At 33.3% G+C, this 10,662-nt stretch overlaps 1 long non-coding RNA gene across 1 annotated transcript; it reads left to right on the top strand.

The window, feature by feature from the left end:
- The first annotated feature begins 327 nt into the window (after nt 1–327).
- LOC132902206 (uncharacterized) lies at nt 328–10,306 on the top strand. Its single transcript, XR_009657050.1, has 3 exons — nt 328–1,839; nt 8,690–8,725; nt 8,994–10,306. It is a non-coding gene; the product is annotated as an uncharacterized LOC132902206 (long non-coding RNA).
- Nucleotides 10,307–10,662: the final 356 nt, after the last annotated feature.

The raw sequence follows: 10,662 nt of genomic DNA on the forward strand, positions 1-10,662 counted from the left end.
ATTTTTAGCCTTTTAGAGACTGTTGCTTCTATCTTCCCCGAAAGAGATAAATACGTGATTAGATGTTAATGTTACTATTTTTCCTCAGGTCTTAATTACCGGATCGTGACGTCATCTCGCGGTAGCCAGTTACTGATGATAAATCACTTCTCCTTTTACAGAGTTAACAAAATATCCAGGAATTGGTTGTGTTCCAATAAACACTCAAGTCAATGTTCTGCTAAAGTCAGGCTAAATGCTAATAATGAAATTGTGTATCACGATTTGAACCACACACATCCTCCTCAGAGATATTTTATGACAAAAGAGGGTAATTACATTCGAATTTAGACAAATAGAATAATACAGTAAAGTAGGTACTTGAATGATTTTTATTAATTTTTAGTTTCATTCTTTATTTAAAGTTTAAGATGTAAAAGCTCTGAAAGTAATTTACCAAATTTCGTTGTCATGGAAAGCAGTGCACCACCGCCTTGGTATCTTAAGCTGCGTACACACTGGGTCAACAAATGTGTTTCGCTAGCCTTCTTTGGTCCTGTTTGAACATACATGTTCAAGTCGAGAGCTAACGAATTTGTGTATGTTTTACGCAACACTTGAACCGGGTATCTGGGTACATTTTCTAAACTGACCAGTCTGTTATAAAATAAATATTATAATAAATAAATGTAAGTAAATATTAAATGGATCACACAAAAGTTGTTTTATTTAATTTGGCACACAGTAAACAGTGGACTATTCAACTAAGTAGTTTTGGGGAATCTTACACAATGGACAACCACACACTAGTATTGTTCTTACAACGTTTATTGACGTCACATACAGACAACACTTAAACTATCACTAGTGAATGCCGGGGTTTGTTTTCGTGTCGCGAGTCGGCTCAGCGGGCTTTGAGGCCGGCGAGCGTTCTCAGCGATGTAGAGAAAACAAACCTAATTGTCAGAGACGGGTGGGGTCACGACGAGGCAAGGGTAGCTGTGTCGGGCGTTCTGGCGTGGAGGGAGGCCAACTCTTGCATGTGTGGTAGGGTCGACTCTCCTGTTCGTTGGAACTGCCTTCTAGCTAGATGCCTAATAAAAGCTCTCCATCCGCAATCTCCTGTGAATCAAGGTAATTCGCACATAGCGCGGGGCGTTAGTTATAGTTCTAATAGAGAGAGAAGCTGGCGCGGCGTAAGTTAAGCGTGGGCGTATGTAGGTCCGGGAAAAAGGCGTGAAATTATGTATGTACGGATATAAAGCTACTTAGATGATCTTCAGAGGGGTTAGTGCGAGTTTTAGTCGGTCAAACGCGTCGAGCAAGTAAACGCGAGTTTGTATGGAGTTGCATTAGTGCCTTTGGGTTACCACTAGGTGACGCTGATCACATATAAATTCGCGTTTACTACATCGACGCGTTGGTGAAGTGAGCAGAAGTGAGAACATTTTACTACTGTGCCATAGATATACGATTTAGCTTCAACACCCATTTGACGTACTAGACAGCCTTGTCTGAAACGAAACGTAACTGTCACAGTGACAATGACGTAACTTGTTAGTCGTCAAAATAGTGTTGAGTTCCTTGCAAGTTGAAACGAAAACAGTGTAATGTTTCTTTTAAAAGTATAAATATTAGAAAGTTTTTGCAAATTATATTTTGCTTTATAAGCATCAATTAATCGCACTGTGACTATCAATCGTTTTTGTGTGTTCTTCTCTTTAAAACCTAACCTTAATCGGTGTGTTTCGTAGAGTAAAAGTTATTTTGTGATTGTTAATTTTTTTTAATGTTTAATTTTCATACTATAATACGTTTATAATACACATAACTTACTCTTTTTTGCTGGCCGCACTTTAGGTAAGTTTTTGATGAAATAATTGTGGTGAAATCGGTTTTTCCAATTAACGACATTAAAGCATAAAGTAGGTCATTTACCCTTCCGCTTGTACTCATAGATTAATTCAGGCCTACTTGATTATAGCATATGTTCGTGTTAGGTGGGTTTGTATAAGAAAATTAAAAAAATGTTAACATATTAGTTATTTTTAAGATTTGTATGATTTGAAAATGTAGGTACATTTTACCTGTGTCTATTCAACTTTTCATGTTTTTGCCTCTTTTTATAGTAGATTTATATAAAAGAACATATGATTTATATACAAAGAATACAAATCTGATGTTTAAATTTATTTTTGGGTAAATACATATTCAAACATTGATTTGAATTTGCCTACTTTCCCAAATTTTATTAAAGAACTGATATTTTTCTATCAATTAATAATTCTTTATGATCATTATAACATGTACAAGTAATTATCTATTTAAATACTTTGAAAACACAGAGTGGATGAAAATGTGTGAACATGTATGCATTATGCAAACAAAGAAATATATATGCATAGCTAATTTAAAATAATAGGCTATACAGCTTTTATACATGATAAACAATATTCTCTAAGATATGACGTAAAAAGCAAATTTTTTCTTTCCAAATTAATTTCTGATGTTAAATTGAGCAGTTTGCTTATTCTTTGTTGTTGTTTAATAAATTATAAAAAAAATGTTTTGTGTTTGTTACTTATAATTATTTTGTGAACTTTTTCTTTAATAAAAATTACTTTGATATTTTTTGTATTATTTAAAACAATCTTCATTTTTATTAAATCATTCTTTAAAATATTGTATCTGTAGTAAATTAGTAATATAAAAAAAAAATATTTTGCAGGAGTAGAGTTGTTTGCTAAAAACAGAGTAGCTCCGATGAAGAAAGAATTCAACGATAAACTTGAGAGAACCGTTGTTCGTAAAAAGGGAAATAGTATTTTTTTTATTGACTCTGACAGATACGAAGAATTCATTTCACAAGTGAAAGACATCAAGCAGCGCTACAATAAAACATATGAAGACTACAAAATGCTTGCCAATTACGATGTGACCGAAATTAGTGGAAGGGAACGTTTGATAAAACCACAGGATGAAGCAAACCCAAATATAAAATTTTATGTCCACATTGATGAGTTGTTTGGAGTTCTTCACACCATACACTTGTTGTTTAACCATGCCGATAAAGATGTAATGGATGCAGAGTTGAAAACAAAATATTGTAATGTTTCCAAAGAGGTTATTAAGATTTATTTGAGTTGTTGCCAATTTTGTAATAGTAAAAGCTAATATAAATATATAGAAAATTATTATAAAGTCATTAATTTGTTAATGATGGGTGTAGGAAAAAGTAAGGTATGTAGACTCTGCCCACCCCAAATTAGCCTAGCGTTGCAGACTTTAAAATTGTACCCTCTATGCTATCATGCCTACCCCAGAAAAGTTTAGTTACCCACCCAAAAAAATATGGACCAATTGAGGAGCTAGAACCAGTTTAAGCATTCACTCTGTAACTACGCCTATGGCCATACAGGCTGACAGATACAAAGGAAAACACTGTGTTGCAATATCTTCCAGGTACCTACTAATAATACTAAAAGTAGGGAAGTGACTTTGTTTGTCCTTCATGTCTTGATGGAGCAATGAAGGAAAGTACCCGGCGCCATTTAGTAGCTAGTAGTATGCAGCTACTCGCTAGTAGATGGCGCTAATTTGTTCGGGCGAAATCATGAGTTATCTAAAGTAGGCTGTAAAAATTTGAGGATGTATGGCGTATGACTGACGAAAGACAGACGTCAGGCGAGTGACTGACTAAAACTTTTCAAATCAATCATCATTTGCGGATCGAAAAGGAAAGATTTTTAAAATGTAAATTCACGAACGTTGAATGAATAAGGAATATCATCTTCAAATCCCTAACAGAGGGAAAATAAGATTATCAACGTTTGTCATTTACCCCATGAGTGTGGGACCTCAAACAGAAACACGCTTGTACGGTGGTACCACACTCGTAGTTGTCTGTACAAAAAAAGCATACACCAATATTCATCTTTATTATGGTAAAATAAATTTGGTCATAGTATCGTATAGTTATTACAAGTTCGCAAAAGGTTAATTATAAAAAAAGAAATACCAACCTCACATTGTTATTTTTAAACAAAATGATAAGTAGGTCTTATGTATGTTTCGGAAATACATATTATAATGACATTTTTATTCCTTTCGGGGTTGACAAAGCCAACAATCTCGAAAATACTCAAAGGCCAGTTCAGATTAACAGTAATGGATTTTAAATTCAAATAACAGGTTGTAAGTAATGACAAAGTGGACAAAATGAACCTTGTTTTGGCATTGTGTAAAATGCATGTTTAATTTAATGTTTCTTCTATGTAGCGCGTGTTATTGATAAGGTAGGAATGCAGGTACGGTACGTGCTCTCAAAAGTACAAATGTATCTATATAGATATGTCTAAACGCACTCGGCCACAGTTTAGTGGAACGTAAAAAAATATTTCTTGTATTACTTAAATGAAGTTCACTAGGACGTGGTAGTATAATAAGTATAGTTAATAAATGAAATTAACATATATGAAAAACCTATGTGTGTGTTGTTTAGTGGATGGTCGCTTTAACCTCAAAAGCAGTCAGTTTATAGAGTGATGTGAATGAAAATGTGGCTAGAATCTAGAAACTTACAAACTTAATTCAGCTGTAAACTGTGCCTTCTTTAACTTAGGCGTAATAAGATCTTTATCTATAATAGGCAATATTAAAAAATATATCATTAAAAAGAAAATACTGTATATAAATTTAAAGCCAATGAATTACAATAAACGTTTAATAAAATTGAAACCGTATTTTAATTTATAACGGCACCAAAACTTTTAGTTTTTACTTTCAAAACGTACTTAAAATTCTGTGGCATCTGTTTTCAGTAACTTTCATGATCTCCCGAGACGGGGAGAGGTTGATGAAACTTGGAGACTTCACTTTCATCAGGGACTCTCCTGGCGACCACGGCTGCTGGTCGTGCTACACCCACAACGACGGGTGCCCGGCGAGGGTCCTCACCGAAAAGAACAAAGTGACTTTCGCCAAGAACTCGCATAATCATCCCCCTACTGAATTTTTCGTATGACATTGCGGGGATTTAGGATTTTTTAATTTTTTTTCTTATCTTTTTAATGTGAAATTTAATTTGAGAGAAACCAATGCAATCTGCCCTTATTGTTTTTACTTATTTGATAATATTAGTCTAAAAGAAAGATATATTTTAGGAATTAAATTTTCAGTAAAAAATATATTTCAACGATATTTTTACCTAACTTGTTGCAAAAACTTCTCAACTTTGTCTTACTATTATTTTAGATCTTAAATCGAAATCACCATTTACCAAGAGTTCGTGGTGCTTTTTTTACTAACCTACCTAGACCTAGACCTAAAAGCCTTTACTGTGTCCTAGACCATTTATTTAAACTCTCGATTTATAATAATAGGTGCTAATTTGTGATAAAAACTAAAGATGTGATCTCTTTGTAGTTCTTGCCTCTTTCTTTAAGTAGTTTAATTTTAACCATGGAATATCTGATATGTTTTCAGTATTAGCTCACACGTGTTCTATAGCTCTCTATTCGTAGAAAATATATTAATTATTTTGTACATTGTCTTTCATTTGTACTCGTATCCTTTACGGAAATCATAAATAAAACTAACTATTGCATGTGTTTTTATATACTATTTGCTTTTAACCTATTTTGCTTTTTAACAGTTTGAATGTATGCAGTATTCAACTGATGTTTAATTTTTACAGGCAAAAAGGCTTTCGTCATTCAATCTCTGCGCGGCAAGCCTTTGATCGTGTTCAACAATTTCACGTACTGTCGCCATTCGGTGCGCAATGGCATCGTCAGGTGGACGTGCTCCACCCACTCCTACAAATGCTGCAAAGCTGTCGTGAAGACGGAAGGAACCACAATCATTGAAGTCAAAGGGTTCCATAACCACGACGCCTCGGAATTGTTGATCAATCGCGGAAAGAACTGTTTATTTGTTTAATGTTTCATAAAATTCAATAAGCTGGTCTTATGTTTAAAGAAATGTTTCAAATGTGACCATTGGGTCAAATTGATAACTTGAGCACACCGTTCGCCATTAAACTGGTGGTCCAATACCTCAAAAAGTTGAAACCAGATGGGACTTCCTAGGACAGATTTATATGTCGCAAGTTAGTAAGGAATAATTCAGAAAAAAGTAAAAAAATGGGGATGGAGGTGGACTTAAAATAAGAGAGCAAGATACATTTGTTATGTTACCGGTTAGGTGGTGGCGTTAGGCGTTTAGAAATCATTGCTGCATTTCTTTGCATCGTTTATACGCACAAATTCTGATCAGTTTCCTAAAGTTTTTGCGTTGTTTTTATTTTGAAAAAAAAAAAATAGATAAAGGTAAGATTTGAAACGGACCGCGTGCGCTGTGTGAGAAATGAACTACGTAAATGAAAGTGTTCGTGATTGTAAAGTATATTACAATAAATCGCTTCTGATCAATCTAGTCATTCGAGTCAGTTTTACTGAAGAGTTTTCTGAATTTTCTACACCTGAAAGAATAAATTCTTCATGTTTTGGTACTGTAGGTTTAAAAGGTATAGTACAAAATTAACGTTGTAATTCGATGAAGTGGATAGTGTCATTGTTACCAAAATTTAATTATTAATTTGATTTATAATGCTTGCTGACGAATATTTTTTGCAATAAAATGATACTGAAAACTTATTTTATTCACAAATCGAATTCTACGAAATTTAGTCAAAATGATTGTTCCACCTTCTTTGTTTACAAGTTCTAAAAATTTTCTATAATATCTTAATCTTAAGTTTGTATATACATACATAGTCTTTGACGTAAGATGCTTTTTGGTCATTTATTTTTGGTTGTGATAGTATTCTATTGATAATTTAAAGACTGGACTTATACTCATATCATATTACTTATTTATTGTTATTTTATTTAAGTAGAAACTTTATTATTTAACAAAAAAACAAAAAAAAAATCAGGCATTCGTACCTACGATCTCTTTAGCACCTTAAGATTTTCACTTACTGTATAGATAAGGAAACTCGTCATTGAAATATTTAAGTATTTTATACTAAACTGGTTAAAATTTATAACATAATTATTTACAGTTCTGTAAAAACTAAATATTTTAATGAGTACTTATTTTTACAAGTCATCAAAATTTTCGGCAAGAATTTTATTCTAACTAATTTATAATTGTTTGCTGAAAATTTTGATGACTTGTGAAAATTAGTAATGCCTACAATAAATTAGTAAATTTGTAATGAAAATAAATTAGTTAGTACTACGTAATTATGGAAACTAAACTTTTCTTTGTGAGTTGCGCCGCATTGAAACGACTCTGGTTGTTTATTGTTCAGGTTCTGTTAAATAAATAGTCCCATCAATCATCAAGTTTTGTAAAAGATTTTGATTTCTTTTTTAGTTTTAAGAAAGAAAGAAACATAGACCATATTGTAACTATTTTTGCAGAGTCGGGGTAGGTTTCCTTGTTTTACCATGTGATTAATTCCCCCATATATTAACTAGTCCTGGATCGGGCGCATAGCGTGCTTCATATGGGATGCACATGTTGCAATAATTGGTGGTATGATTACAGTTAAGGACATAGTTTGCTAAGATTCAATAAAGTAGATAATTCTTGTATTCTCAATAATTATTGGAATATGGTTTTACTGTACCCGAAATTTGAGTTGATCTAACATGCAATAGTTTTCAGTAGGTATGTGCACGTGCACTAAGTACAATTTTTATTTTTTCATCTCTAGTTCAACATGAAAGAGATTTCGTTTGCGATCCGCCCATTGTACCTACTTGTATTATTATTTAGATTATTATGATTTTTTTTTGTAGCGCAATAAGTATTTTAACTTATTTACGCTTAGGTCAACTAATATCGGGTCCTTAATGTATTTTGTGATAGGACGAAATATTAACGCAATAATGCACATTGAAGCTGTGAATATACCTACATCTATTGTAAATGTAGTTTTATTCGTAAATGCTGTGAGTATGTGAAAATAAATGGTAGCTTTTTGATTTTTGAATAAAAGTGACCATCATTTGTTTTGTCTTTTTTATTAACCAATCAGAAACGTCATGGTTAACATAGACTAGAAGCCTCGGAGCTATGAATTAATCAGATTTGATTGAGCCAGGAGCAAGTTCTCCGTAAAGTTTAATAAATCGACTGAAAACGAGTCGTGTGACAAATTCCTAATAAAAAAGAATCTTTTATCCCAGTACTTACCTTTTATATGGAGATACTTAGCCTATCCCTTAGAGACATTTTGAATTATTTTATTCCTCATTTTCAGAACAGCAATATAATGTTAAATTATGTCCTATTTGTGGAGACCCAGTCAATGGGATGCATTACGGTATTCGCTCATGTGAATCTTGCAGGCTGTTCTTTCAAAGGACCATCAACAAGAGTAGAAGTTACGTGTGCAATAGCGACGGGCACTGCGTTTTGAACCGTGTTACCAGGACACTATGTCCAGCGTGTAGATTTGATCATTGTATACTAGCAGGGATGTCGCCATCTTTAGTGCGTTCGAATAGGCGCGGTAGAAGATCAAGAAATGTTCCATAATTTTTTTTTTTTTAATTTTGGTTTACCCTACGTCTTGCCTATCTACCTTACGTACTAAACCTACTTTATTTGAAGTAGTTTTCTACCATAAATTGCCCGATTTATGATTTCATGTTAAAAATAAGCGTGTCTAAATAACTTTTTTTTTATTTTACAGTACGCAATATCAAAAAAGGAAGGAAAAAACTCGTTTGTGAGTATACTTACATAATAAATAACGTTGGTTCAGAAAAATATGATTCAAAATCATGAATTGATTAAAATAAAGCATGTTTAATATTGATAAAAAGATGATATTTATTTGTTATTTTTTATTTTTATTGTGATTTTGATGGCGCACGTTGCGGGATCACAGTTTTATTTATATGTACTTATATATTTTGTGCGTAGATTCGATTCTTGTTTGACAAAACGTTACGTTTTTATTGATTAAAAATAATGATTCTTATTGTATTTTTCAGCTTCAAATTGTCCAATCTGCGGTGATGAGGTGAGCGGCTACCACTACGGGGTTAAAACTTGCGAATCATGTAAAGGATTCTTCAAACGGACTTTTCAAGGGAACATGTTTGAAAACTATCGGTGTAAGAGAGGCGATGGTAAATGTAGAATTTCGATGAGCAACAGGACCTCCTGTCGACTTTGTAGATACAACAAGTGCTTGTTTGTTGGCATGCTGCCTGTCTTTAAACAGGACGCCTTATATCTCTAAAATAAGGATTTTAAGGAAATAAGGATTTATTTTAGAGATATAAGGCGTCCTGAGGGGTAAGTGCGATTTTTACTCGATCAAACGCGTCGTAAATAAAGGCGAATTTGTATGTGATTTGATCAGCGCCATCTAGTGGTAACGCGATGGCACTAATGCAATTCCATACAAATTCGTGATTACTTGCTCGACGGGTTTGGTCGAGTAAAACCCGCATTAACCCCTCTGTTTAAAAACAGGCAGCATATGTGTAACTCCCCCCGAAAAAGTCCAGTTATCTGACTGACTAATAGTAATCTGAGTTACATTTGTTTGAGTGCTAACCGATGCACATGGGGTGAAGGAAAACATCCATCGTGAGGAAACCTGCAGATTCAGGTTCCTGGATAGTGTCTCCATGATCCGATAAGGTTTCTCCTGCAAATATTGCGGAGGTCAGACTGTTGTCGCTCCGTATTAAACCTTGACTTTGCCATCTAGGATGGTGGCAGGACCCTGGGCTCCCCTCTGTGATGCAAAGTCAAGTAATATTCGAACATTGAGACGAATGTAGTCATCCAGTAATGTCTCTGCGATTATTTTCTTAATCACATTGTTAATTGTAGTATGTTCAGTACATACGAAGAGGCTATGCTTTATTTTCTCTCTTGTTCTATCTCTTCGGTTCTGTTAGATTCTATGATAGATTAATCAGACCCGTACTTACATATGTATTCATGTTTTTTTTTTATAATTCATGTAGACAGATTCTTGAATAATAAAAATAATAGGAAGTATATATACCTCTGATTGGTATCAGTTAAATCTGTTAATTATTATTATTATTAAAAAGGATATGAAAGAAAAATATTTGTAATTTCGAAGATATATATTATTTAAATTTTTTTTGGATACACTATTAATAATTAAGGTAGGTACTTAAGCAACAAGTTTTATATATAAGTAATTTTTATACTTAGATTATTAGAAATTTCTATGAATATTATGAATTAGAGAGAATGTAATAAAATTTTATAATAAGTTTATATGAGTATAATAAATATCATGGTTACGGTTTACTGGTTTTTATTTCCTTTGCACACTCCCACTTATATGACGTTTTCAGACATTACTTAATTCTTTTATGAATGACGTACATGTGATGCAGGTGATGCAAAACAACGTGAAACTATTTCCGCACTCAGCATCATTGATAAGGCTTATCTCTTCGTTCCTTCTTCCCCTCGAAGCCACGTTTAGCTGTAGCTTAATGATATAATTAATCTTCAAAGAGAGGTTGTTAGTCCGTCATTGGGATTCTTCTTTTAGGGGACGGGCTAGACACCTGTCACTTTATATGATTCTCAATTCTATCATGTATCATATTTGACCGACAAGGTGGATAGGGGGACGCAGGTAGATGCTATATACACTGACTTTAG

The sequence above is a fragment of the Amyelois transitella genome, chromosome 10 (assembly GCF_032362555.1).
Source record: "Amyelois transitella isolate CPQ chromosome 10, ilAmyTran1.1, whole genome shotgun sequence".
NCBI lineage: Eukaryota > Metazoa > Arthropoda > Insecta > Lepidoptera > Pyralidae > Amyelois > Amyelois transitella.